At 44.4% G+C, this 27,434-nt stretch overlaps 1 protein-coding gene across 2 annotated transcripts in view; it reads left to right on the top strand.

Moving 5' to 3' along the window:
* Positions 1 to 27,434, top strand: part of SLC9A9 (solute carrier family 9 member A9) — a 514,180-nt gene that overhangs the window by 324,092 nt on the left and 162,654 nt on the right. The gene's annotated exons all lie outside the window — the stretch shown is intronic.

Below are 27,434 nucleotides of genomic sequence, written 5' to 3'. Positions count from 1 at the left end.
AATAGACAGTTACAGCAGTAAAAGAATTCAAATAATAATACAAGGTATGGCATAATATTCTACATTACAATATCCACACAAAAAATGTCCCAGCATTATAAACTTATATATATCTTTTATAATCTTTAATCAAACACAGTCTGGATTTTATTGAAATAATATTTATGGACCAATCAGCAGTGGATATATCCTTACATAAATTGTTCAAAGGGTAACAATTTCCACGTAAATTCTTCATCGGTCCATTTTTTTTCACCATAACTTTGCATATAAAAACTTTAAATCTTTTTAGAAAAACACCACTTATCTTTTAAAATGTAACTTTGTAGGAGAATAGCTGCTGACATAGCTACATTTCGTCAACTGCATCAGAGTATATCATCTCCGCTCAACCAGCTCATACTTCACTTCACCCTTTAATGGGGGAAGTGAAGTATGAGCTGGTGGAGATGATAAGCCCTGATGCAGGTGACAAAACATAGCTAACCTCCTACCATGCTACATTTCTAAAATATAAGTGCTGTTTCTCTATAAAGATTTAGGGGTTCTTTTACAAAGGCGTGCTGAAAAATGGCCTGCGGTAGTGTAGACACGTATTTTGGGCATGCACAGAATCATTTTTCAGTGCACCTGTAAAAAATGCCTCTTTCAAATTTTTTGGCAAAAATAGACATACGGCAAAATGAAAATTGCCACGCATCCATTTGGGGTCTGAGACCTTACTGCCAGCCATTGACCTAGCGGTAAAGACTCATGTGGTAACCAGGCGGTAATGACCTACGTGCGTCAAATGCCACTTGGCGCGTGTCTGATACGTGCGTCCGAAAATAAAAAATATTATTTTTTTTAAAATCCATATTGTGTTTGGTTAAAGTTTATAAGAGATATATACATAAGTTTGTTATAATGCTTTGATCCCCTGTTTGAGACAATTAATTGGACCTATTATGACTGGTACATTACAATATCAACACAATACGCAATAAAACATTTTAATAGACAGCATAGGGTGTAAGCAAAGATAGAACTTATAGATAGATATGATAGAGTAACAGGAGTTAGAAACTGTAATCCCATGTTAAATTGGGGATTACTAGAAGAGTAAATCCCTGTAGAGAGTCACTGGAGGGAGTGATTGGGAGGTCCCTGGGTAGGAGGAAGCCCAGCCCAAGGGGAGGAGCTTTGGAATAAACTAAAGAGAGAAAGTGCACTGAAAGAGTGACGAGGAGGTTGATTTAGCTGTTAATAAAAGAGTTGCCCTTTTAGGGGGGTTCTTTTAAGGGCCCTTTCTATTTGGTTTTCTGTTTGTGCTGTGGATCTTTGGTTGCCTACAAGCACCTGCCAAGTGACCCAACGGAGGAGAAGGGAGACCCCATTTAAAAGGAGTGAATCCATTGTCTTAGGTACAAGGAGAGTTGCTGCTAAGACAAACAGTAACTGTGAAGGAGAGCTCTGAGTGGGCAGTGGGAGATACCCAGCTCAGGAGTGCAGGATAGGAGCCAAGGATTGCCTATCCCGTAGCCAGGGTGAGCCAACGCAAAAGGTCACCCTGGGTGGAGCTGAGATCAGGAGGGTCTGAACCTGAAACAGAGAGAGGAGCACAGCCTTTAGAACATTATCTTTGGGGATAGGCACGGACTAGAGCTGTACAAAGTGTAAATAGCCCCATTTGAGAGTGCCTTGTAAGCAGGGGTGTAGCTAGGTGGGGCCACGGGGGCATGGGCCCTCGCAGATTTAGCCCTGGCCCCCATGCTTTCACCCCCTGCCACATTCAACCCCCCTCCCGCTGCTGCCAAACCTCCCCCGCCGCCGCCGCGGTCAGGTACCTTTGCTGGCGCGGGTCCCCAACCCCCACCAGCTGAAGTCCTCTTCAGCGCTGGTCTCTGGCGTGTTGCTGATCTGGATTCTGTTTCTGACATGAGTCCTGACGTCCTGCACTTAGGAACGTGCAGGACGTCAGGACTCACAGAAACAGAATCCAGATCAGCGAACACGCCGGACTCTGAGACCGGCGTTGAAGGGGACTTTGGTTGGCGGGGGTTGGGGACCCCCACCAGCAAAGGTACGTGGCGGCGGTAGGGGAGTCGAAAGGGATGGGGGAGGGGCGGCAGCGCCGGGAGGGGGTCAAACGTGGCGGGGGGTCAGCGGCACCAGGGGATGCTAAAATGTGCCACCTCACCTCGGGCTCTGGACCCCCCTCCCGCCGAAGTCTGGCTACGCTCCTGCTTGTAAAATGTACCCATAAGGGAGAAGAATACAGGAGTTCTGCTTGGGGAATACCAGAGGCAGATCTATTTAAGGACTGTACTGTTTGATGAAGAGTTGGATGTTCCTGTGATTTGAATTTTAAGCTGCTGCTGAATGCAGAGTGGTCGTTTGGATTAAAAGGTGAACAGTTGTCTTCCCATAGACAGCCTATCTTAACTGCCAGCCTTGTTTCCCAGGGAGAGTTGAAACTTGAATTTCTAGTTCCAGGGGAAGAAGAGGGTAATCCCACCTGTTAACACTTCTTTCTCCAGGTGGAGGCACCGCGTGCTGAATGAGGGTCTGACTGAGTCTGCCCTTCATGGGGGCTCCAGCCCTCTCGAACCCTGGACCCAGAAGCTGCCAGGCAAAGGGGTGTTACACTAAAGAAAGTTGCACACAAAGTCAGAAAGGTACTTGAATAAAATCTCAGCTAGGGAAGGAGTGGATAAGCAAGTCCTGCTACAGTATAATGCAGCCAGTGTTACTCCTTGTGAATGACTAGCACGTTAGTTAGTTAGTTAGTTAGTTAGTTAGTTAGTTAGTTAGTTAGTTAGTTCTTTCTTTCATTAAAGGCCTGGATGAAGAGCCAAGCTGTCACCTGATTCTGAAGTAGCGATAGTCTTGTATTAATTGAAGCCTTTCAAGGAGTGCATTCCAGAGTATGGGAGCTACTACGGAGAAGGCTCACTAGCGAGTATTACATCATCTGATGCCCTTTGGAGAGGGTATGGTTAAGGATACTCCTTGGGAGGACCTTAGTGACCTTGGAGGTGTGTAGAGAGAGATCCTGTTCGTCAAGTACTTTGGTCCATTTCCTTTAAGGGCCTTGAAGATCATATATTGAGGATCACAATGTTAGGACAGAGCTACATCTAGTGTACCCTGCTTCCTCTTCTCTCCCTCTGTACTTCATTTGGTAGTACGAAGTAAGACATAGAGAGCTAATTCAGGGATCAAGTTTCAGACTGAAAACTTCTTGTTGAGCCCAGTCACCTACCTTCTAGCTTTGACAGTGAAGAGTTCTATTGTACAGAGATGTTTTTCCTCTGAGACCTCATTTATTCTGGCATATACCTTTTTGAAATGTACTGACAGTGTACAGCTCTTGTCTGCTAACCTTCTCAGGAACCTTAAGGACTAGGGCTAGTGAGAGGCAAAAACAATTTATGCAGCTTTTTCTCAGCCTTTAGTAGACCTTGAGAGTAATTGGAAGCTAATTTTCTACTTCCTACCTGACAAAGGCAGATCAGTTGCATTGCTGGGATTTTCCAAATGGCAAACTCGGTGCCAAGGGACACAAGTGGAAAAGCAATGCATTGTGAAACCAGTTAATGCTTGTGTGATGAATACTTTCTAAAATCACCCACTAATAGCTCCTGTTGTGGGCAATGTACCAAGAAACAAGGACAATCTGGACACCATCCAATTAAAAAGTAAAAGAAAAGTAAAACATTTTGAAGATTTGTTATCACAATGTCTGATGCCAGCAGACAGCCAATACCCCACCACCTTCCTCCCCCCACAGTTGCCAGCCACCAGAAATAAGGTAAGCCCTTCCATTGCGCTCTTTTGATTTTGCCGACTGACTACTTTGGTAATTTAAGATCTCTCAAAGGCAGAAATCCGAGATAAGAGCCAGTAAAAGAAAGTTTCAACTATTCAGGACTTTGGTTCACAGGAACTAATAATGGGTGATACAGTGCATGAAATGTATTGTAGAATAGTTAAATCAGAAGACAGACAGCTTTCTTCTTAAACAGAGGACCCCACATTTAAATGGATTTAATTGGATAACATATCTATCATCCAGATAAATGTTTTAGCTTCCACTACTGAATGATATTCACTGGCACTGTTTGGATAGTACCCCCTAAATCTGGTCTTATTCTGGATTTATTTATTTATTGCATTTGTACCCCACATTTTCCCACCTATTTGCAGGCTCAATGTGGCTTACATAGTACCATCAAAGGCGTTTGCCAAGTCGGTGGATAACAAATACAAAGTTGTATAGTGATCGTATGAGGTAGAAGTGGAGGGTCAAAATGGATGAAGATTGCATGTTGTCCTGTGTGATCATAGTCATGCTGTGTTGGTAGGTGAAGAGGGTTACGTGGGGTCGTTGGGGTAGGCCTTTTTGAAGAGGTTGGTATGTGTATTTGCAAATACACCTTAATTAGCTAACAAGCCAATCAGTGCTGATAATTGCAAATTTAGCAATTATTGACACAAATTGGCATTAAATAAAATTTACATGCAGAACTGTCTAAGCGTATTCTGTAAGGCAATGCACGTAAATTCTAAGGTGCATAGTTGAAAACGGGGCGTTTCCATGGGCGTGAAATGGACAGGTCATGGGCATTTCTGAAAACAATGTGCGTTGATATAGAATATACTTGGTTTGCACCTAGTTAAGCGTCAGCATCCACACCAAGTTTTGCTTGGCATAACTGCTCGTGACTAAATTTAGTCACGTAGATGGGCGCAAGGCATATTCTATAAGCGGCGCCTAAATTTAGTTGTACTTTATAGAATATATGCCTAGGTGTATTTTTTTTCAGCACTGATTTTTTTTAGGCATGATATATAGAATCTAGGGTCCCTTTTACCAAACTGCAGGAAAAATGGCCTTGCGGCGGGAGCCATTTTTCCCATGTGCCAGGGCCCTTTTTACCGCAGTGGGTAAAAAAGCCCACAGCACACATGATCATGCGGTAAGAGAACTCTTACCGCATGGCCATGCGATTGGGAGCCCTTACTGCCATCCATTGAGGTGGCGATTAAGGCTCCCACTCTAACCCGGCGGTAACCGGGCAGTTTCACATGAGCATGCTCAGTTTCATTAAAATAAGCATGCACAGTGACTGAGAACAGAACAGAGCGGCAGGCAATGTGAGACCAACGTGGGACAAATGTTTTAGCTGGTGGGGGTTGGGGACACTGTTGCGTTCTTGAGGGCCTAGGTATTCTGTCAGGTCCTCGAGGCAGGACTGGAGTTCGTGAGCACTTGGGCCACTGCCGAGGAGCGGCAGCGGCAGGCAAGACCACCTCGGGACTGGAAACACAGAAGAGTAGTACTGGAACTCTGGACTGGAGTAGTACAAGGCAGGCAACTAGAACAGATGAGACAGGAACAGCTTCACCTGCACCTAGCCACCGTTCCTCAGGAGTTGAGCTCCGAAGTGCAGGCGGCCGGCAGGACTTGCAGGATAAGGCAGGAAATGAAGATCTAGAGGACCCACCCTGGGTCTGGGATACACGAGGGTGACAGGGCACGGAACTAGACTCAGACAGTGTACTGCTGCACAGCCACTAGCAAGACCCAGAAGACAGACCAAGGAACACAAGGCGTACAGAAGCTAGCAGGAGCAAGGACTAGGGCAGCAACACACTAGGCAGAACGGGGATCTGGGAATACCCACAGGGTAAACCCTCTAGCTAGGTGGAGACAGGATACAGGAATAATCACCCAGGAAAATACACTAGCCAGACAGATACAGGATACAGGATATACCCTCAGGATATACAAGCAGGGTAGGCACACAGGCTAGGCAAGGCAGGGTTCAGGGTAAAGAGAGCAAACCAGGAATAACAGGCCAAGGGTCTTGGGCAGGCAGCACAGCAAACAGAGTAACCTGGAAGAACAGGCCAAGGGTCTGAAGCCACAGCCATTCCACACACTGACTGGGGAACTCACAAAGGCTGAGGCTTCGCATACAGACAGAGAATAAACCCGGACAAAGGCTTCACCCCAACCCAGGGTAAGCCAGGAACAGAGGCTTCACCCCAACACAGGATAAGCCTGGAGCAGAGGCTTCACCCCAACACAGGATAAGCCTGGAGCAGAGGCTTCACCCCAAACACAGGGTAAGCCAGGAGCAGAGGCTTCACCCCAAACACAGGGTAAGCCAGGAAGGACCCACAGTCCACAGACAGACAGTGGCAGGGAAGACCCCCCATGGAAGGACAACAGAGACACAGACACAGAAAGAAGCTGGGCTGGAACCCAGAGAGTGGCTAAGCAGTAGAGCAGCAGACACTTACTAACCTGACCTGGCCTAAGAGCATAACACTTATGCAAAGGCCCTGACTTCAAGCACAGCACTTCCTTATGAAGGCTCTCATTGATGAGTCACTAGCAGTAAGGCAGAAGCAGGAAGTACACAGACCCAAAAGAGAGGCTTGACACACATAGGAAGTGAGCCCACAGGAAAGACAAGCAGGAGCCATCTTGGAAGCTGGCACAGAGCCGGTGGCAGCCATCTTAGATGCTGGCTCCCTAGAGAGGCATAGCCCATACAGGTGACGTCTAGTGAAGCAATCAGCCCAGAGACTAGAGTCAAGACAAACACAAACACAGACAGAAGCCAGCAGAGCTGCCGACCCCCAGAAAGAAGGCAAGGCCGAGGGTGGTCACGGCCACAGACTTGACAGACACCCACCAGCCAAGGCACCTTTGCAGTGGCGGTGAGGGGGAGCGGTGGTGAGGGGGCAGAAGCAGCGGCAGGAGGGCGGCAGTGGGGAGGCAGTAGTGGCCGGAGGGGGCGGAAGTGGCGGCGGGAGAGCGACAGCAGGGAGGCGGGCCAAAATGTGCCCCCCCCCCACCTTGGGCTCTAGCTCCCCCTCCCTTCGAGGTCTGGCTACGCCCCTGAGTCATGGAACCTTTGAAATTTGTCCTTGGGATCATATAATTTTGCTGACTTTTTGTTATTGTGATTATGCAAATGGGCAGTTTTAAAATGTAGCTAAGAGAGATAGCTAAGAGAGAAATGCTTGATAGTTATCCTAGTCCCTACCAACTACATTTTGAAAATGGGATCTTTCTACAAACTTGTTTAGTCCAAGATTTCTTTAGGTAGAAGGACGAATATCAAATAATATCTGAATCTTATTTTTCTGAAGGAACGTTGATTGTAATGCTTATTGATACCGGATAACTGACATTGAAAACAGTAAGGTCCCAAAGGCTTAAGAATGTTTGGTTTAACAAGGATTTTCCAGTGGACAGCAGAGTCACAAAAGGATAGCTCCTTCTATTCCTCAGCTCACAGGCAAAGACCAACTCAGACAGCAAGCTTAGCATTTTGAATTCTTGCTACTGTATATACAAATTGTAGATGTTTTGGACCTTCTCTATCATAGACAAGTGAAGGTTAAAGATTACATTATCCTCACTTCTCAGTCCTAGTTCATTAAATAAAAGTTCTCATAATCTGCAAAGAATACGACATTTTTCTAAGTCCAAAATGGCTGTTAGAATTCTGCATCAACAGTCCCTTTTTATTGGCCTCCCTTTTCTTAAAATAAGAAGTGAAAATGTTGAATGTTTGAAGGGAATCTATCCCTCCTGCTGATATTTATCCTCCTTTCCCTTATGGTCAATATGTCCAATATTAGCCCTCTCCTCAAGTCACTTCATTGGCTCCCTATTCGTTTCCGCATTCAGTTCAAACTCCTCTTACTGACTTACAAATGCATTCACTCTGTAGCTCCTCAATACCTCTCCACTCTCATCTCTCCCTACACTCCTCCCCGGGAACTCCGCTCACTGGGCAGATCTCTCTTATCTGCACCCTTCTCCTCCACCGCTAACTCCAGACTCCGTTCCTTCTATCTTGCTGCACCGTATGCCTGGAATAAACTTCCTGAGCCGGTACGCCAAGCCTCATCTCTGGCCATCTGCAAATCTAGGCTAAAAACCCACCTCTTCGATGCTGCTTTTAACTCCTAAACCTAAACCTTCGACTGTCCCCTATCCCTCATATGTCCTGTCTGTCCTAACCCTTATCCCTTACTTGTCCTGTCTGTGTGTCATAATTAGATTGTAAGCTCTATTGAGCAGAGACTGTCTCTCCATGTTCAAGTGTGAAGCGCTGCGTACATCCGGTAGCACTATAGAAATGATAAGTAGTAGTAGTAGTAATATTTCAGTTACCATTTCTTCTTTTCTCACCATCCAGGGCAGCTGTGTTTACATAAATTGACTGATTCAAATAACCTCTTCAGAAAACCGGTTTCTGGAAGTGCATAAACTGAGAGAAAAACCTTCCAGCTATCCTTTCTCATATATAAATTGGCAGTACATATATTTCTGGAGGACTAGCCTAATAGGCTAATGCATTGATATACCAGCTTTCTGTAGTACAACCAAAGCAGTTTGCTTTGTATCTGGGGCAGGGGCGTAGCCAGACCTCGAGGTAGGAATGGGCCAGAGCCCAAAATGGGGGGGGGGGGCATTTCAGTCACCGCCCCACTGCCAACCCCCCTCCTCCTCCGCCGCCTCACCGACACCCACTGCTGCCACTGTAACTTTTTATTTATTATTTATTTATTTATTTATTAGGATTTATTTACCACCTTTTTTGAAGGAATTCACTCAAGGCGGTGTACAGTAAGAATAGATCAAACATGAGCAGGAGACAATTAGAGCAGTAAAATATTTGAACAACAATACAAAGTATGGCATGGTATACTGCTTCAACTACAGGAGAATACAAACTCTATAGAAAATATTCCAACCTGGTAAAAGGAGTTTGATTTATATATGTAAAGTTAGTTTGGAGGTGTCCCTTTAAACTGATGGAAAAAATTTCCAACCCGTGTATGAAATATATATCTCACAAATGGAACCTCAAACCTCCTAACAAGGAACAATACCAAAGTATTCACAATGTCTTGTGTAAACAGGAGTAGGTTAATATCATAGGTTCCTATTAAGAAGGAAAAAGAGAAAAAAACCCAAACGCAAAAACTCATACTACATGAGAAAAACGTATGGGATGAAAAACTCTCTTACCCTCTTATAGATAGAAATTAAACGGACACCAAAAACCAAACTACCCAAAACTAACCCCAGCCCAAAAAAAGACTACCTAAAAGAGCCCCCCTGGGAGGAAAGAACCTGAAGTTTAATGAAGGATAACATAAAGCCTAAAATAGCCAAGGCAAACACTTATATATCCACTCTGCCCTACTAAAGTATACAACAGGAATGCCAAAAACGATGGCTAAAGGTTTACTTAGCTTAATTCAGGCGGAACAGCTTCAGGACAGTTTCAATCAAAAACTCCCCCCAAAGACTCCGGAGCCTTGTAAAAATTCTGCAACCGGCGAAAAATACGCCGACCCTTCAACAAGAGCGCCTTGTTTCGCCAACCTCGTGGCTGCTTCAGGAAGGGCGCTTAAAATCCATCTGGTAATGTAAAGCCAAAACAACGCTGGAAACTAGAACTCAATCGTATGGATCCCAAAGATGGTGCAGGAGCAGGTGATGCTTTGGAAGAATAAGAAAGTAAGGTGATTGATATGAAAAAAGTTGCACATCAGGACAGAGAGATGGTTAAATATTATCTCAGCTAGGGTAGAAGTGGGTAAACATGTCCCGCTGCAGTGTGTGCAGCCCGAGTCAATCCTTGTGTGTGTTAGTGAGACTAACAAGTTAGTTACTTCTTCCATTAAAGGCTTGGTTGAAGAGCCAAGCTTTCACCTGCTTCCTTGATTAGCTTTCGAAGGTTGCCCTTCTTCCTCAGATCGGAAATAAGCAAATGTGCTAGCTGACAGTGTATATAAGTGAAAACATTCAAGCATTACTATGACAGTCTGACAGGGTGGGAGGAGGGGGGTGGGTAGGAAGTATGCATGGGGACATCAAAGCATATCATTGATATTCTAACAGGGTGGGTGTGGATAGGTGAGGGGAGGGTGATCAACAGAGACATACAGCTTTATGGTTTATAATGGGCTAGGAACCCCAGATCCTTGTTAAGTCCTTGCTGTTGGGTGTTAAAATATTCAATCATTCTGACTTCAAAGGTCTTACGTTCTTGTATGGTTTTAAAGTTACCTTTGAGGATTCTCACTGTGAAGTCACTGGTACAGTGTCCTGGTCCTGTAAAATGTTGACCAACAGGCGTGGGAACCCTGCTGGCACCAGTATTGTTCATATGATGTCTATGTAAATTGAATCTTGTCTTAAGCATCTGGCCTGTTTCTCCAATATAGCATCCTTCGTTACATTCTTTACACTGAATGATATATACCACATTGGAAGATGAGCAAGTGAAAGATCCCTTTATGTTGAATATCTTTCCTTTGTGGATGACTTTGGGGTCCTGTGAAATATTTTGGCATAGTTTGCAACTAGATAAATTACAGGGAAGTGTGCCCTTCTGTTCCTTTTCACCTGCTTCCTGAAATAGAGGTAGTCTTGTGTGCTCAATTTCACTAAAAGGAGCGTGCCCAACATAAGGGGAAGAGAGAGCAGGGCAGGCAATGCGGCGGCGGCACCGCCGCAGATCAGCGCTAGACAAAGTCTTCAGCTGGCGGTGGTTGGGGACCCCTGCCAGCCAACCAGGGACCCAGAGCAAATTTGGGCGGCCCAGGCCCCTGTAGTCCCACCTAGCTACACCACTGATCTGGGGCAGTGGATGGTTAAGGGAGTCTTTTACTAAAGCTTAGCTGGAGTTATCTGCAGTAGGGCCCGTTTTATTCCTATGGGCCCCGCTGCAGATAACTTGAGCTAAGCTTTAGTAAAAAAAAACCCTAAGTGAAATGCAGTGGGAGCTGCAGTGGGAACTGAACCCACTTCACCTAGTTCTCAGCCCACTGCATTAACATTTATGCTGCTCCTCTGGTGATAGAAAAAGGTCTACTTTGCCCAAATGTAACTTGCCTTGAGCTACAACTGAGACAGGCATGAGCTGAATCCAAAAATCCCTTCCCCCCCCCCCCTCCCCTTAATGTGACAGCAAAGCTATCCTAGCAGGAGTTTGTTGTATCCATGTGTCTGGTCTCTACACTCTTAGGTGGTCATGATCAAAAGCCCCGCGCTGTTCCAAACAGCGCTCTGAAAATAGCGGTGGAACAGCGCGGGGCTTTACCGCACCGATGATCAGAGATAATGAATGCAAATTTAAGCAGAACAATTATCTCTGATCATGGGGTAGAAGTGCGGGCGCTCAACACAATCCTCCCGCACTTACATAGTAACATAGTAGATGACGGCAGAAAAAGACCTGCATGGTCCATCCAGTCTGCCCAAGACAAACTCAAATGTGTATACCTTACCTTGAATTTGTACCTGTCCTTTTCAGGGCACAGACCATATAAGTCTGCCCAGCAGTATTTCCTGCCTCCCAACCACCAGTCCCGCCTCCCATCACCGGCTCTGGTACAGACCTTATAAGTCTGCCCTCCCCTATCCTTGCCTCCCAAACACCACCCCCTCTTCCCCCCACCTGCTCCGCCACCCAATTTCAGCTAAGCTTCTGAGACTTGTTTGACAGGTCGGGGCTGTCAAAAGCCCAAACCTGTCAAACCCTCATGATCAACAGGGCTGGAGGTCCATGGGACCACCAGGCCCTGTCTACCCCTGCCCTGAGCAACGGGGGCTGGAGGTCCAGTGGACCTCCGGTCCCCCCGACGATCCCCCCCCACCCCCCCAGGTTCAGGGAGGCCAGGAGATCCGGTGAGTCTCCAGCCCCCCAAACCCCCAGAAAATGTCAAGTGGCCGCCGGCCAAACCCTCTCCCAGCCAGCGAGCGATGGGGGGGGCTGGAGGTCCACTGAACCTCCAGCCCCCCCACCCCATCGCTCGCTGGCTGGGAGGGTGGGAGAGGGCTTTGGCCAGCTGCCACTTGACATTTTCTGGGGGTTGGGGGGGCTGGAGACCCACCGGATCTCCAGGCCTCCGTGAACCTTGGGGGGGTGGGATCATCGGGGGGACCGGAGGTCCACCGGACCTCCAGCCACCTGTTGGCGTTTGCCTTGGGGGGGAACGGGGGCCTGCCAGCATGCAACTGCATGCTGGACAGGGCTCATCATTCCTCCCCAATGATTGGCAAACCCTAACGCCAGCTCGGAACTGGTGTAGGGTTTGCCGCGGCCAGCGACCCAAATTTTGGCGCACTGGCCACTGATCATTGGGGAGGAATACCTAATGCCCTGTTTAGCATGCATTTGCATGCTACTTGCACAAAGAGCCCTCGAGCGCGTTGTTTCATGCGCTCGAGGGCTCTAATCATGAAGCGATAGCAAACGCCGGCGCTAGTATGGCGCTAACAGCCACTAGCACCGGCATTTGCTTTTGGACATCTAGGCATTAGATCTTTCATTGAGTGTTCAGCCACTGGGGAGTGTCTCAATTAAGGATCTGGATAAACTTGCTATAGGATGAGATGCTGCACTTAAATCCTCTCTGTTCATACCATTTAGTTGCATTTTTATAGTCTCAGGTTTAACATTTTATCCATAAAACATTTTAATGAAATGCTCAAAAGTTCTGTCATCAGGGCAATTGAAAATAAGCCAAGTGTTCTACACAGGAGATTAGTGTGCTGAAGCAGCAGGATAAAAAAATAACTGTTTTGTATAATAAATAATAGCCCAGTGCCCAGTAAATAGCCCAAGTAAAATGCATTGGCATGCAACACATTTTCATTTTTAGATTAAAATAACTGAGTGTTCAGTCATCCTTGGTGAAAATGAGTTCAATAACGATGAAAATTAATGATTGAACTAGGCATATGTGCCTCATTTGGGGTTTATTCAAGAACTGCTGACCACACAGCCCAGGTTTGAAGCACTGAAATCAAATTCAGTATCTAGCAGGAAGCTAGTATCCAAAAGAATCTCGAAAGGGGAGGGGCAGGAAGTTTAAGAAATTTAACCCTATGAAGACTAGACTAGGAGAGAAAAGTACTTTTCTTTCCTTTTTTGCTGAATTTAATTATGTTATGGCTTGCACTTTGGTGTGGCGTAGATTTTAATGGATAATAATGCAGTGACATCAGCCAAAGATAAATAGCTATGAACATTATCAGTTTTAGTTTCTGACAGTTGTTCATAGTGGTTTACAGCCAAACTGAAACTACTCATAATGAATCCATCCTAAGTTCTGTATTTATAACTAGCAGCCAGCTTTTTTTTCCCCTGTAACTAATTAGAAGCAGACAGCACACACAGTATGGCATGCTATTTACATTTTACAATAAGTCTAGACAGGAATGGTTAATGGAGTTTTCCTGGGAAAGGGAGAAATAAAGAAATGGTCCTGGTTACCATGTTCTATAAAAGCTTCATGTGCTCGATATAAAGTTTTTACTGATTCTTTTCTCCCAAGCATAGGATTTTTTCACTTGGAAACCTGCAATCCTGTTTCATTTTATAGTGTTTACAGTATATTTCACTCACAAAGGCTGCTCTACAAAATTGCTTCTATTAGCTAGACAAATATTTTATCATTTTCATTATTTTAAGTGTAGTGCAAATGCTTATTTAACTTCCAATGTTAATATTTAACACACTAAAATGTACCATATGTTTTTTAAGATATATATATTTCACCAGATTAAGTACAGGTGCTCCATAAGCCTACAATATAGGCCATGGAAAGGACATGTAATGCATTTTAGGAGCTATTTATTATTATTATTATTATTTATTTATGGAATTTCTACAATTAGCTTGCTAGTTGTTTAATGCAGATTTTAATGCATGTCAACTATTAATGTAATGCTCAAGAAGTTGTTAATATATCACATTAACAGTGCGCTTTGCTGCATGAAACATTGAAATTTATATTAGGGGATGGAGAAGGGGTGGGGAGTATTGTTAACTTGAATAAGTACTAACATGGCAGATTATATGGAATAGTTAACTCTATCTAAAGTGTTTAGGAACACACTCACAAGTTAACTTCTGCAATTAATGCATGCAAAGTGTAAAACCTTAGACCTCGATGCTCAGAAGCAAATGTGGGTACTAGAGGCCATGACTGCATTTGCTACCGCTGAATGTTCAGAGCTAGCGAGCGCATGAAATGATGACCTTGCCAGCTCTGAATACAACAAGCATGCAAATACATGCATAATAGTGTCTCCCGCATTCCTCCCCATTGCTCAGTGGGCAGCTTGCCAAACAAGAGTGCTCCTCTTGCAGCAAACCCTATGCCAGCTCAGAGCTGCCGTTAGTTATGCCAAGCAGGGAAGGAATAGGGGAGACCAGATGTCACAGCCCAGGAGGTCTGGTGGACCCCCCCCCACCCCCAAACATTTAAGGGCCTGAAAGTCCGGTGGATCCCCAGACCCCTCACCCCCTGAAACACGTAAGGGTCTGGAGGCCCAGTGGAATCCCAGACCCCTAGCCCCCCAAACACATAACCTCCCCCCCCCAAAATAAAAACCCTGGTACTCCAGTGAGAAACTTAACCAGGACCCAGCCCCCACCCACCACCACCACCACCAAAGGCTGGCCCTAGTGGTCTAGCAGTGACCTCCCCTATCTCAAATAAAGGAGAAGGGATTAGGACTCCCTCACTCCTCCTACCGGGCTCCTCTTCAAAATGGTGGCATCCTGCCAAGTGCATCCCGGGAAGTGCTGGGCAGAGCTTAACTTCCATATAAGAAAGTTTCTCTTATAAAGTGGGTCTGCAAAGTGGCACTCCCTTATATGGTAGTTAAGCCCTACCCAGTCCATTCCAGGGCACTGCCATTTTGAGGAAGCACCCAGCAGGAGGAGGGAAGGAGTGTGTTTTAAGCCGGTAAATTGTATTGGATATTTTCCTGCCAAAATTAATTTTGAATAGTATTTCTCTAGTTTGACCTGCAGATGGTGCATGTTTATGCTTAAAGCTGTTACAGAGGACTGACTTCTCTTTCTTTTAGTCAGCACATAGATAATAGGAAGTGCCTGTAGTGATGTAACTAGTTTTTATTTGAAACTTGACTGTTCTGGGCTCTGATTGGCCTGGAATTTGAAATTACCCAGCAGATGCTGGCTGTTGCTTCAGTCTTAGCCCAGGAGGAAAGAGACAGATCTTTTTGCTGAGGCTCGGTGAATTATATGTCCTTACCTTCCCAGGTACTGTTTAGACTGTATATAGATGTTTAGTTAGTGTTACAATTGATCCATATTTTAGTTACCTGTTATTGTTTGCTGATTGCACATTTTTTTGTTCATTGTTCCAATGTGACAATAAACCTGTTTAGTTTGTTTACTCTGCCTGTCTGGACTGATAAAGAATCCTGGTGGTTTGTGTGTTGGGTCTGTGATTGCTTTCTGGGAACTGTAGGACCACTGGAAGTGTGGCTCCAGTAACCTATAAATCACTGGGGATAATTGGAGAGCGAGAGACTCACCCAGAGGCGGTTGTGACCCAGTCGGTAGGAGGAGGGTGCTGGTGTAGAGCACAAGCGGCAGTGCAGGCGGACCTGAGCTGTGCTAGGGATAGACCCTCTAAGTGGCAACAGGGTAAACCCAGGCGGGTAACTAGGCGTTTCGTGACCACAGGTCCGGGCTGCAGGAGAAAAGCCCAGACCTGTCAAACCTCTTCTGCGGGAAGATTGTGCCTGGGCATTCTCTTGAGCGCATGCCCAGGCACAATCCTCCTCTTAATGCTCCAAAATCTCCCTATGACTGCACTTAAATTTGCATGTCATTAGCACTGATCAGTAGGGAGTTCATTCCTCGTTCTGTTCTGACAGTATTTTTACTGCACTTTTCGGAACAGTGCGGGGGTTCTGATCATTGGGACCTTAATGCATTTTAGTAGTTAGGTCTCTTTATGTGCTGTGTATTCTCTGTTCATACAGTGAGGAGGCTGATTTTAGAAACTGTTGAAATGTAATTTCCCACTTCCTGCACAGAAATGGCAAATAGTACAGTTTATTTTTGATAGCATACACTATTTGCCATTTTGCATGAGAAGCAGACTTTGCAAAATGACTCACCTTTGCAAATAATTTTATGTTTGCAAAAATTAACGGTTAATGTGTGACGGTGATGATAAGATTATAGAAAGCAGAGCATTAGCTACTGAGCATAGTAAAATGACATATGAAATTTGCTTCACAAACTGGGGGCTCCTTTTTACAAAGTGTTGTTGCCGATTAGAGTGCACTGAATGTGAAGAAGACAGTGGGAATTGAATAAACTTCAACACATACAGTGCACTGCTAATCGGTAACATTGCATTGTAAAAGGAGCCCCCAGTTTGTGGCCAATAAAGTTATTTTTTGTTGCAAAATTTCCCATAGCAAAACAATGTCCACTGTTTCTCTACTGGGCTTTCTTGCCTATAAGTTACAGTAGAAAAATAGTACATGCTATTCTGCAAATAGCATATGTGCTAAGCTGTGCAAAACTGGGTTGGCCTCAGTGGCGGATACTGAATAAAATGTCTCTGACATTTTCCTCTCCCAGTCCTCTTTCCTGCTGATCTTTCCCTAATTGAAGAAGTTTGTTGTTGAGTGGATAATTCTGTAGCATTGTTTGTCAGATTCCTTGTGGAGCTACAGCTCAGCACAACTTGTTCTGAAAATTATCTTTCAGAAGGTCAAAATGTGTACAAGGATTACAGTGGTTTCAGTTTTTCAGAATTGTCTATACAAACAAAACCTCCACAATGAAAAAGGAAGCGAAGTATCCAATTTTCAAATCCTGCTGCTTTTTCCTTTCAAGAAAAAAATTGAGGTCTTTTTGGTGTTCTGACTTTCAGCTTTTTGGTGGGGAAATTCCTTCCTGTTTCGTTTGGCTTGCAGCTTATTTAGGGGTCCTTTTACTAAGATGTACTAACAGATTTAGTGCATGCTAAATGCCATGAAACCCATTGTATACCTGTAGGCTGCATGGCAATACACTAATTCATTAGCACACACTAAATCTGTTAGTGCAGCTTAGTAACAATACCCTTTTAAAGTGGGACTGGGATCTGGCACCACGAGGGAAGCTCTATAAGAGGGTACCTACTTTTTGTCACAGAGAGTGCACCTATTCGGAGCCTATTCTACTAAGTTTATAGTTTATTATGACTTGTAAGACAGTACAGAGCGGTGTACAGACTAAAATCTAAAAGGAAAAAGAACTCCATTTCAGACAGGAAAGTTTAACAGTCAGACCAAGATAGATAAAAGAGGGGGGGGGGGGGGGGGGGGAACAGAATAGGCTCCAGCTCTGTGAGTGCTGTTGCCTGAGCACCCCCAATATTTTTCCCTGTAAGTCTGTAGATCTGGGGCAGCAAGCTCTATACTATGCAGAGCTACACAAAAAGTGTTGCCATCTGGCAAAAACTTTTCCAGCCCAATTTGTCGCCAAATGTAGCCCAAAAAATAGCCCAATATTAAGATGATTAATATTAATAAGATCAATAAGAACATTAATAAGGTTGATATTTATATTATTAATATATTTTCAAACTATCTTCATTTTTCTTTTTCATAATAAGTAGATTTAAACTTAATTTGTGTAAGCAAACACTCAGCTTAAGTGTCAAGATCCCGATAGGAAACACCAGGGCTTTTATGGAGGGGGTACTTGGGGGTACTGAGTACCGGCACCTTTTCCACTGTCTGCTAAAATTGACCCATGGACCCCAAGTTTTCATGAAAGAGCTCAGGCTCTACACACCAATTCTGACTTGTCATAGATTCTGTGACTGGTTGAAGGGGGCTTGGCTATTGTGGGGTGTGTCCCTCAGTGATCACCCCACCCCTCAAGGGTGGCCTGGCATTTGAGTACTGGACCTTTTTTGCTAGAAAAAACACACTGACACTGACTGAATCAGGCTCAGGAACAGAAAATGCTGACTGAGGCAGGTTCAGGAACAGAATGCCTGAAAGAGAAACAGAAACACTGATTGAGGCAGGCCAAGGAACAGGAACACTGAAACAGGAACGCTGACTAAGGCAGGAACAGGCACACACTGAGGCCTACCACAGCATTCCTGTTCCTGCCCAGGAATAGGAACAGGAATGCCAAGGCAGGCCCAGGGACAGGAACAAGAACGCCATCACCAAGGCAGGAACAGGCACAGGAACAATGAAACAGATGAGGATGGAGCAGGCACAGGAACGCTGAAACAGAAATAGATCAGAATGGAACGGGCACAGGAACGCTGATCTCAGAGGCAGGATGAACTCCGAGGCAGGCAGACACAAGAATCTGAACTCCAAGGCAGAGGCAGGCACATGAACGTTGAGGCAGGAGCAGGATGGAATCAGGGATGACTCCCCTCCCTTACTCCCATTGGTCACTGAACCCCCCCCCCCCCCCCCCATGCCCATAAATGTGAAGAAAAATAGTACTGACCAGCCTCTATTACAGCCTTAGATGTTATAACACAAGAACACTGAGGATGCCAGGCACAAAAAACACACTGACTCTAAGGTGCAGCCAGCCAGGCACAGGAACACACTGACTCTGATTTGCAGCCAGGCACAGGAACACACTGACTCTGAGGAAGGAATCTGAGTTTACTGTCCATTAAATCCCCCTCTCACCCCCCCCCCCCCCCCCCCACTCCCCCACCCCAAAAAGTGAAGAAGATAGTACTCACCAGCCTGGATGACAGCCTCAGGTGTTAAAGCGCAGGGACATTGGACTCTCCGATGCAGGCAGGCACAGGAATGCTGAGACAGAAACAGGAGGGAATCGGGGGGTGACCCCCCCTCCTCACAGCAATCAAAGACCCCCCTTCCATTGCCCAAAAATGTGAAAAAAAAATAGTACTCACCAGCCTATAACAGCCTTAGATGTTATAGCACAGGAACATTCTTTGAGGCGCAGTCAAGCACAGGAACCCTCTGACTCTTTGAAACACAGCCAAACACATTGATAGGAACTCTCTGACTGTTTGATGCAACCTGGCTTAGTGACAGGAACCCTCTGACTCTTTGGCACAGCCAGGCACATGAACTCTGACTCTTTGACGCAGCCAGACACAGGAACTCTGAGGCGGGAACAGGAGGGAATCGGGGATTACTCTCCCTTACTCCCCCAGTAGTCACACTGATTCCCCAGACCCACCCCCCACCCCCCAAAAATGTGATAGTACTCACCAGGCTATGACAGCCTTGGACATTATACTGCAAGAACACTGGACTCTCAGATGCAGGAATGCTGGATTCTCTGATGCAGAAACGCTAGACTCTCTGACACAGGCAGGCATAGGAATGCTGAGGCAGGAACAGAAGGGAATCAGGGATGACACTCCCCTCCCAGTCCCACTCCCCAAAAATGTGAAGAAAAAAGTACTCACCAGGCTATGACAGCTTTAGGTATTATAGCACAGGAACACTGAGTCAGTGTGCAAACAGTAATGCTGACGCCGAGTCAGTGTGCAAACAGTAACGCATTATATTGTCACTTTTCAGAACGCAATAGAATTCCAACGTCTGTTTCAGGACAGTGCAAAATACTTCTCAGGTATCAAGTCGTCCTCATTGCTTATGCTCGCATAAATATCTGAGTTGAATCTACTCAGCATCGCAAATGTTAGAATAAACTGCATCATATGCCTTTGCACCTCATGTAGCTGTGAATACCCAACAAGGCTTCCAGAGTGCCTTGTTGCATCCTCTTTCTCAGTTTTGTCTTGATAAGGTTCATCTGAGCAAAGGTTCTTTCCACATCACATGGCTGAAAGGTAAAGCCTACATACATAGGGCAAAATGTTGTAGCATCTATGTGATTTCGTTGTCACTGAAGGTTGGCCACAGCAATGTGCTGATCTGCATCCACAGTTGCTCCAGATCTCCAAGATACCCTTATACAGAGGTAAAAATAGAGATTTCTGGGCTCCAAGGACAACAGATGGAGAAAGATCTGCCAGAGACTCTAGCTGCTGTACATTTAAGTACATAAGTACATAAGTAATGCCATACTGGGAAAAGACCAAGGGTCCATCAAGCCCAGCATCTTGTCCACGACAGCGGCCAATCCAGGCCAAGGGCACCTGGCAAGCTTCCCAAATGTACAAACATTCTATACATGTTATTCCTGGAATTTTGGATTTTTCCAAGTCCGTTTAGTAGCGGTTTATGGACTTGTCCTTTAGGAAACCGTCCAACCCCTTTTTAAACTCTGCTAAGCTAACCGCCTTCACCACATTTTCCGGCAATGAATTCCAGAGTTTAATTACACGTTGGGTGAAGAAAAAGTTTCTCCGATTTGTTTTAAATTTACTACACTGTAGTTTAATCGCATGCCCCTAGTCCTAGTATTTTTGGAAAGCGTGAACAGACGCTTCACATCCACCTGTTCCACTCCACTCATTATTTTATATACCTCTATCATGTCTCCCCTCAGCCGTCTCTTCTCCAAGCTGAATAACCCTAGCCTCCTTAGTCTTTCTTCATAGGGAAGTCGTCCCATCCCCGCTATCATTTTAGTCGCCCTTCGCTGCACCTTTTCCAATTCTACTATATCTTTCTTGAGATGCGGCGACCAGAATTGAACACAATACTCAAGGTGCGGTCGCACCATGGAGCGATACAACGGCATTATAATATCCTCACACCTGTTTTCCATACCTTTCCTAATAATACCCAACATTCTATTCGCTTTCCTAGCCGCAGCAGCACACTGAGCAGAAGGTTTCAGTGTGTTATCGACGACGACACCCAGATCCCTTTCTTGGTCCGTAACTCCTAACGTAGAACCTTGCATAACGTAGCTATAATTCAGGTTCTTTTTTCCCACATGCATCACCTTGCACTTGCTCACATTAAACGTCATCTGCCATTTAGCTGCCCAGTCTCCCAGTCTCGTAAGGTCCTTCTGTAATTTTTCACAATCCTGTCGCGAGTTAACGACTTTGAATAACTTTGTGTCATCAGCAAATTTAATTACCTCGCTAGTTACTCCCATCTCTAAATCATTTATAAATATATTAAAAAGCAGCGGTCCTAGCACAGACCCCTGAGGAACCCCACTAACTACCCTTCTCCATTGTGAATACTTCCCATTTAACCCCACTCTCTGTTTCCTATCCTTCAACCAGTTTTTAATCCACAATAGGACATTTCCTCCTATCCCATGACCCTCCAATTTCCTCTGTAGCCTTTCATGAGGTACCTTGTCAAATGCCTTTTGAAAATCCAGATACACAATATCAACCGGCTCCCCTTTGTCCACATGTTTGTTTACTCCTTCAAAGAATTGAAGTAAATTGGTCAGGCAAGATTTCCCCACACAAAAGCCGTGCTGACTCAGTCTCAGTAATCCATGTCCTCGGATGTGCTCTGTAATTTTATTTTTAATAATAGCCTCTGACGCATTTCCTTCAGAAGTTCATTTAGGTAATCCCTACAGTGCTGTTTTATGTGTTCAGTAGACGTGTTCGATTTGAGACTCATGCAACAACACCTGGATTCAATCCCAAAGTTAATAGCCACCAATGGTAGATGCTTAGACCTATACCCAAATCTGCAGGAGTTGACTTGTTGTTACCATCTAATTTCTGCCCAGTGGCAAGTATACCATAGATGACTAAAATAATTGAATCCTTAGAGGTCTTTCAAACAATGGATTTTCTGGATAATTTTCAAGGATTAAATAGTAGTCAATATGGTTATTGACTAATGCACAGTACTGAATCGCTACTTTTAACTTTGGTTACAAAAGTAAAAACAATTATTGAATCAAAACATTCCATCTGTCCTTTTTACAATTTGACATTTCAGGGGCGTTCAATACTGCTGATCGTGTATTATTATTGGATCAATTACGTGATCTAGGTTTTATGGGGGTAGTTCTAAAGGTTTTCTACAAAAGAGAAGGTATAAAGTAAACGTTGGTCTTCTTGTTTTGGAGTTCCTCAGGGGTCACCATTGTCCCCAATACTGTTTAACATTTTTTTGAGTACTTTGGGCTTGTTTTTCAAATCCTGAATTTTATGTTTCATCTTATGTAGATGATATTTTTATTTTAATACCATTAGTATCAGGCTTTGAGGATAGTTGTAAGTTGATTTCAGATTGTATAGTAAAGACTCACAATTGGACTACCACGAATTTATTGAAATTAAATACAACCAAAACAAAATTGTTATATTTTACTACAAATCCATTGGAAGCTCCTAATAGCATTGTTTTATCAACTGGGGAAAAATTAAATTTTGAGACCTCCAGTAGGGTCTTGGGAATTATATTGGATTCTCAGTTAACAATGGAAAACCAAGTGAAAAGTTTGAGTAAAAAGATTTACTTTAAACTTTGTCAGTTAAGAGCTATTAGAAAACTGTTCTTTCCTAAAAATTATCGAGTTTTAGTTCAGGCGATTATTTTGTCCCATCTGGATTTTTGTAGTGTACTGTATTCAAGAATACAAAGTAAATTACGGAATACATTGCAGTTAATGCGAAGCACAGCTGCAGAACTGATTTATGGTGTAAAAAGGTATGATCATGTTACACCATTGTTGATTGATTTGCATTGGCTGCCGTTTGTCACACGTATTGAATTCAAAGTTGCACACATGGTTTTTAAGATTATTTATGGATTATGCTCAAGTTCTCATATACAATTATTATCCATACCTTCTTTCAGATCCTTTTCTCGATTTTGTTCAACATTAAGTTTAGGTTTTCCTACAGTTCAGAATGTGCTACTTAAAAAATTTCATGATGGGTCTTTCAGTTACCAAGCTAGTAGTTTATGGAACACTATCCCAGTATCTATACGGACTACTTATTTGTTGTTTCGAAAATCATTGAAAACTTATTTGTTTAACAAATATTTAGAATGATTTTTGTCATATTTTAGATTTGTTTTATTAATTATTTGTGACCTGCTTTGATCCTTATGTAGATACAGGCGGGATATAAATACAAGTATGGTAGGTATGCTATAGTACGGTATGGTCTTCCAAATCATATACCAGAGTTGCTCCCATGATGTGAATGTGGTTGATCTCACCATTCACTGCAGCATGTTGTGATACAATGTTATCAGTTCGGTGAGCAGATGGACAGCGCTCACTTTATCAAACTTAAATAGCTTGTTTATTCGGTTGAGTTCTTGTAGTATGGGCCTCAAAAATACCAAGTACAGCTTATTTTCTGGTATTAGCAGTGTAGCTGTTTGCCTCATCCCTTACTATCTGGAAGTAAAGCTTTAGTTCATCATATTGTTGAAGCACAAGCAGCTATGGACAGCCAGCGAGTGTCTGATAACTTCAGGATCTTTACTGATTCTTTACCAACATTAATGCATTCATTTAATTGTTTGTATTTCTGCTGGAAAACAGTACTGTGGCAGAACCAGTTATAGGTCTCTGCAACCATGAATTAAAAGTTCCTTGTCATCACCATCAGCGAATGTGAAGAACTCAGTTGAATTGAATGACAAATGTTATCTGTACGATGTTAGGTGCAATTCGCAAAACCTTGATATTACTGAATTATTTCAGCCACGCATGGTACTATAGCCATCGGTTGCTAAGCCTAAACATTTGTCTATTGGAAGACGATTTGCTTCAAGAAAATTGGTAATGGCACTGAATATTCCTTCAGCTGTACCAGACTCAAGCGCTAATATTCCTAGGAATGTGGTGGTAATACACTTCAAGGAACGACTCTAGTAGCGCACTATCACACAGAGTTGCTTCTCTGGGCCTATATCTGTGCTTTCATCAATAATCAATGAGTACAACATCTCCTTTTCAAACAGGTCTGAGATTAGTTTTTCATGGACTGCAGTGCCAAGGATATTCGTGATCACTGCAGAACATTTCCTCTGGTATATAGCTATATCTTTCCCTGAAATGTCCTTGACGACCTCGCCTAGGTGATCAATCGTTGCAATACTGGAATGGCATGCAACATGTTGAAATTTATCTTTAATGTATAGTAAAGGTTATACGGCATGTCATGAAATGATGTTTTTGGGTATGTAGCAATCAAGAACATACTGCTTTAGGTGAAGGCTATGTGCGAATGGGGTTGCTTTGTGTTATATGTGAAGTTTGTATGTATCCACTGATTATAACTGAATAAAGGTTATAAGTAATGGTATTATTATAAAAGCAAATAGTGAGTACTTTGTGAGTTGGGTAAGAATATTTGTACTCTATTAGGTAATATTTACCCCGAAGGTTAAATAAATGCAACATGTGCTGCCAACTTCAGTTCTGCTGACTTGACAGAGTTGCCAATGGTCCTTGAATGACAGCTGCATCAAATAAAGTTCGAGCACTTGAAAAAGGTGCGTCACTCCTCTTATGTTTGGCTGTAATAGCATGGCTAACCAAATCAGCATGATGTGCATGGATCTCAGCCTTGCAAAACTTTTGTATCGTCACCAGGCACACTCCATTTCCAGTCCCTTAAGCCCGCCTCTTTTTCCCAGTTCTTGCAGCAGGGGCGTAGCCAGACAGCAGATTTTGGGTGGGCCTAGGCAAGAAGTGGGTGGGCACCAAGTGTTCTCCACCCCACCAAAAAAATAGCTGGAGGAAAAATGTTTCTCTCCACCTTGGCAGTCTGCAGCAGGCAGGCGCTGAAAACTGAGAATGTGCAGGTGCCGGTATCGTGGAAAGTAGCATTTTCATAACTATCAGGGGGAAGTCTTCAGCTAGCAGAGATTGGGATCCCCCACCAGCTACTGCTAAATGTGTATTACTGTTGGGTGGGCCTGAGCCCTATGTGGGTGGGCCCTGGCCCACCCCAGCCCACCTGTGGCTACGCCACTGTCTTGCAGTACTTTTTACCCTACAGTGCCCACTTTCCAGATGGCTAGTAGCACACAATCAGTAAATAAACTGTGGTAAACATAAAGACAAAAAGATTAGCTAACCGTGAACCACAAATACATACTAAAATTGCCATAATAACCCCCTCCCCCCCCTCCACTTTTACATTAGCAATCTTATAATGTCTGTTTTCAGGATATGTACAGTTAAGATGCACGTGTGTATACCAATGGGGCATCGTATGAGAATCTCTCTTAGGCATCTGCATTGTGGATATCCTGAAAACCCAAGTGACTTGGTGTGCTCAGCACTGCTTTACCAGGAGTGGCAACCACTCCGCTAGTCCTGAGTATGTTTAACAGTCTAGACACTTTGAAAAATTACACAAACCCCTGCAGGCCAGAAGTAAAGAACAGAGAAGTATAGGATGGGGGAGTGGTGTAGTTATCGAAGGAAGGGGATGTTAAACATCCTACCCCAAAGCAAAAGTCAAACTGCACTGGGAGAAGGAAATGAGGGAAAAACAAAATTAAGATGATGAGAGGAGGAAGTAGACATTATGGGGAGGGACTGAAAAAGTAAGTGAGCATGGTTTGAGAGAAAAGAAATTGTATGGTGTGCACAGGTTAGGTAGGGAAGAGGAACCATTGAGGACTGACTGGAAGCAGGAGAATATGAGTTGTTTAAGAGCCAGGGTAGACTGGAAGGCATTGCGTGTGTGTGTGTGTGTGTGTGTGTGTGTGATGGAGATGGGTTTGCAGTAGAATGGTAAACTGTAGCTATAAGTTGAGGTTGAGGAGGAAGAGAAACTAGTGAGACTTGCTGTGCTACCCCTTTCTTTTACACACAAGTTCTCCCTGTTTGCACTACCTGCTGTGCAGGGGCGTAGCCAGACAACAGATTTTGGGTGGGCCTAGGCAAGAATTGGGTGGGCACCAAGTGTTCTCCCCCCCCCCCCCCCCAAAAAAAAAAAAATCTCAGCTGGTGGGAAAACGCTTCTTTCCACCTTGGCAGCAGGAATGCACTGAAAACTGAGCATGCGCAGGTGCCGGTGTTGTGGAGAGTAGCATTTTCGTTACCATCAGGGGGAAATCTTCAGCTGGTGGAGCTTGGGATTCCCACCAGTTACCACTAAACATGTGCTACTGTTGGGTGGGCTTGAGCCATAAATGGGTGGGCCCTGGCCCACCCAAGCCCACCTATGGCTACGCCACTGCTGCTGTGCTATTCATTTAAAGACAGCCTGACCAGTTGTGTTCACAACCCACAATGCTTTCATTTTCTTTATATGGACTAGGTAATTTATGCCGAGTTGTGCACCCCCAATCATTTTGAAAAGTTGGCTTCTATGGTGGGGAAGCCTCCGACTGAGGAATCCAAAACAGCTGATCGGTCTGGTCCCTTGAATGCTTGTTTAAAAAGCCAAGTCTTTAAAGAAGGCTTACAATTTTTAAAGGAGGATTGAGAGAAGAGAGAGAGGGGAAGGTTATTCCAAATGTGAGGGGCGAGAAAGAAAAATGCACTTTGTCTAGTAGGTTTCATAATGTGCTGTTTTGGGATTAGGAAGGACCAAACTATGGTCATTTGAGGAATGAAGAAGTCGAGAGGGGGAGAGTAAGGGATAGTGAGGCAGGCAAAATAATAGGGAAGGCCAAGTCAGAAAGCATTAAACCCCCCCCCCCCCCCCCAGATTCTATATAGTGTGCCTCAGTGGCGTAGCCAAGGTTGGGCCTGGGTGGGCCCAGGCCCACCCACTTTGGGCTCAGGCCCACCCAGTTGCAGCACACCTATGATGTGGTTGGCAGGGATCCCCAAGCCCCACCAGCTAAAAACTCCCAACAGCTGTCCCTCCTGCGTACCTTGTAAACAGCAGCGAGAAGCAACTGATACATACTGCTTGCACCGGCCCCACAGCTTTCTCTCTGATGTATTCCCACCTATGTGGAAACAAGAAGTTGCATCAGGGAAGGCTGTGGGGCCAACATGAGCAGTGTGTATTAGTTGCTTCTCGCTGCCAGTGAAAATCTATTTAAAAGGTATGCGGAGGAGGGGGGATGTTTGAGTGACCATATGGCATGCAGGCGAGAGACAGAAAGACCAAATCACTTGTGGGGCAGGGCAGAGTTCTGCCCACCCATCCTGTGCCCAGGCCCACCCAAAATTGGATGTCTGGCTACGCCCCTGGTGTGCCTAGAGAATTGCACCGAAATTCAATCGGATTCTATAACAATGCATGTAACTTAACAAGCTTAACAAACTAATGAGTGCTGATAACAACACTTAAGCAATAATGAGCACTAATTAGAATTTACGTGCACAACTCACTAAGCGAGTACCTTTCACAGTGGCACGGACTTCGTTATTAATCCGCTAATATTGAAGCCTCTACTGCTGCTAACTCGCAAGGTTTGTCTCCAGAGATATCAGTTCACCTATTTCAAACCTTGAGACTTGTTGGCCAGTCCTAGATTTGAACTAACATCCCAAAGCATTCTAGCATTTTTGTAATCCCTAATTCTACCCACTGAAAACAGTGCTGTAGATCCAATAATGTATCAAGATGGGCTTGAAATCTCACTCCTGCAACTGGGAAGCTCGGGAGCTCTGTGTCTCTTCATTGAACTGTACCAGAGCTCCTTCGGCCACCAACAATACCTCAAGTGCCTTCTTCAATATAGCACAAAGCTTCAAACACTTCCTGAAATAGCCCTGCTTTCTTGTTACCCA

Source organism: Microcaecilia unicolor, chromosome 10, assembly GCF_901765095.1.
Source record: "Microcaecilia unicolor chromosome 10, aMicUni1.1, whole genome shotgun sequence".
In the NCBI taxonomy this organism is placed as follows: domain Eukaryota; kingdom Metazoa; phylum Chordata; class Amphibia; order Gymnophiona; family Siphonopidae; genus Microcaecilia; species Microcaecilia unicolor.
Note: the sequence above shows the minus strand (reverse complement) of the source record. Positions and strands in the feature narration are given on the sequence as shown.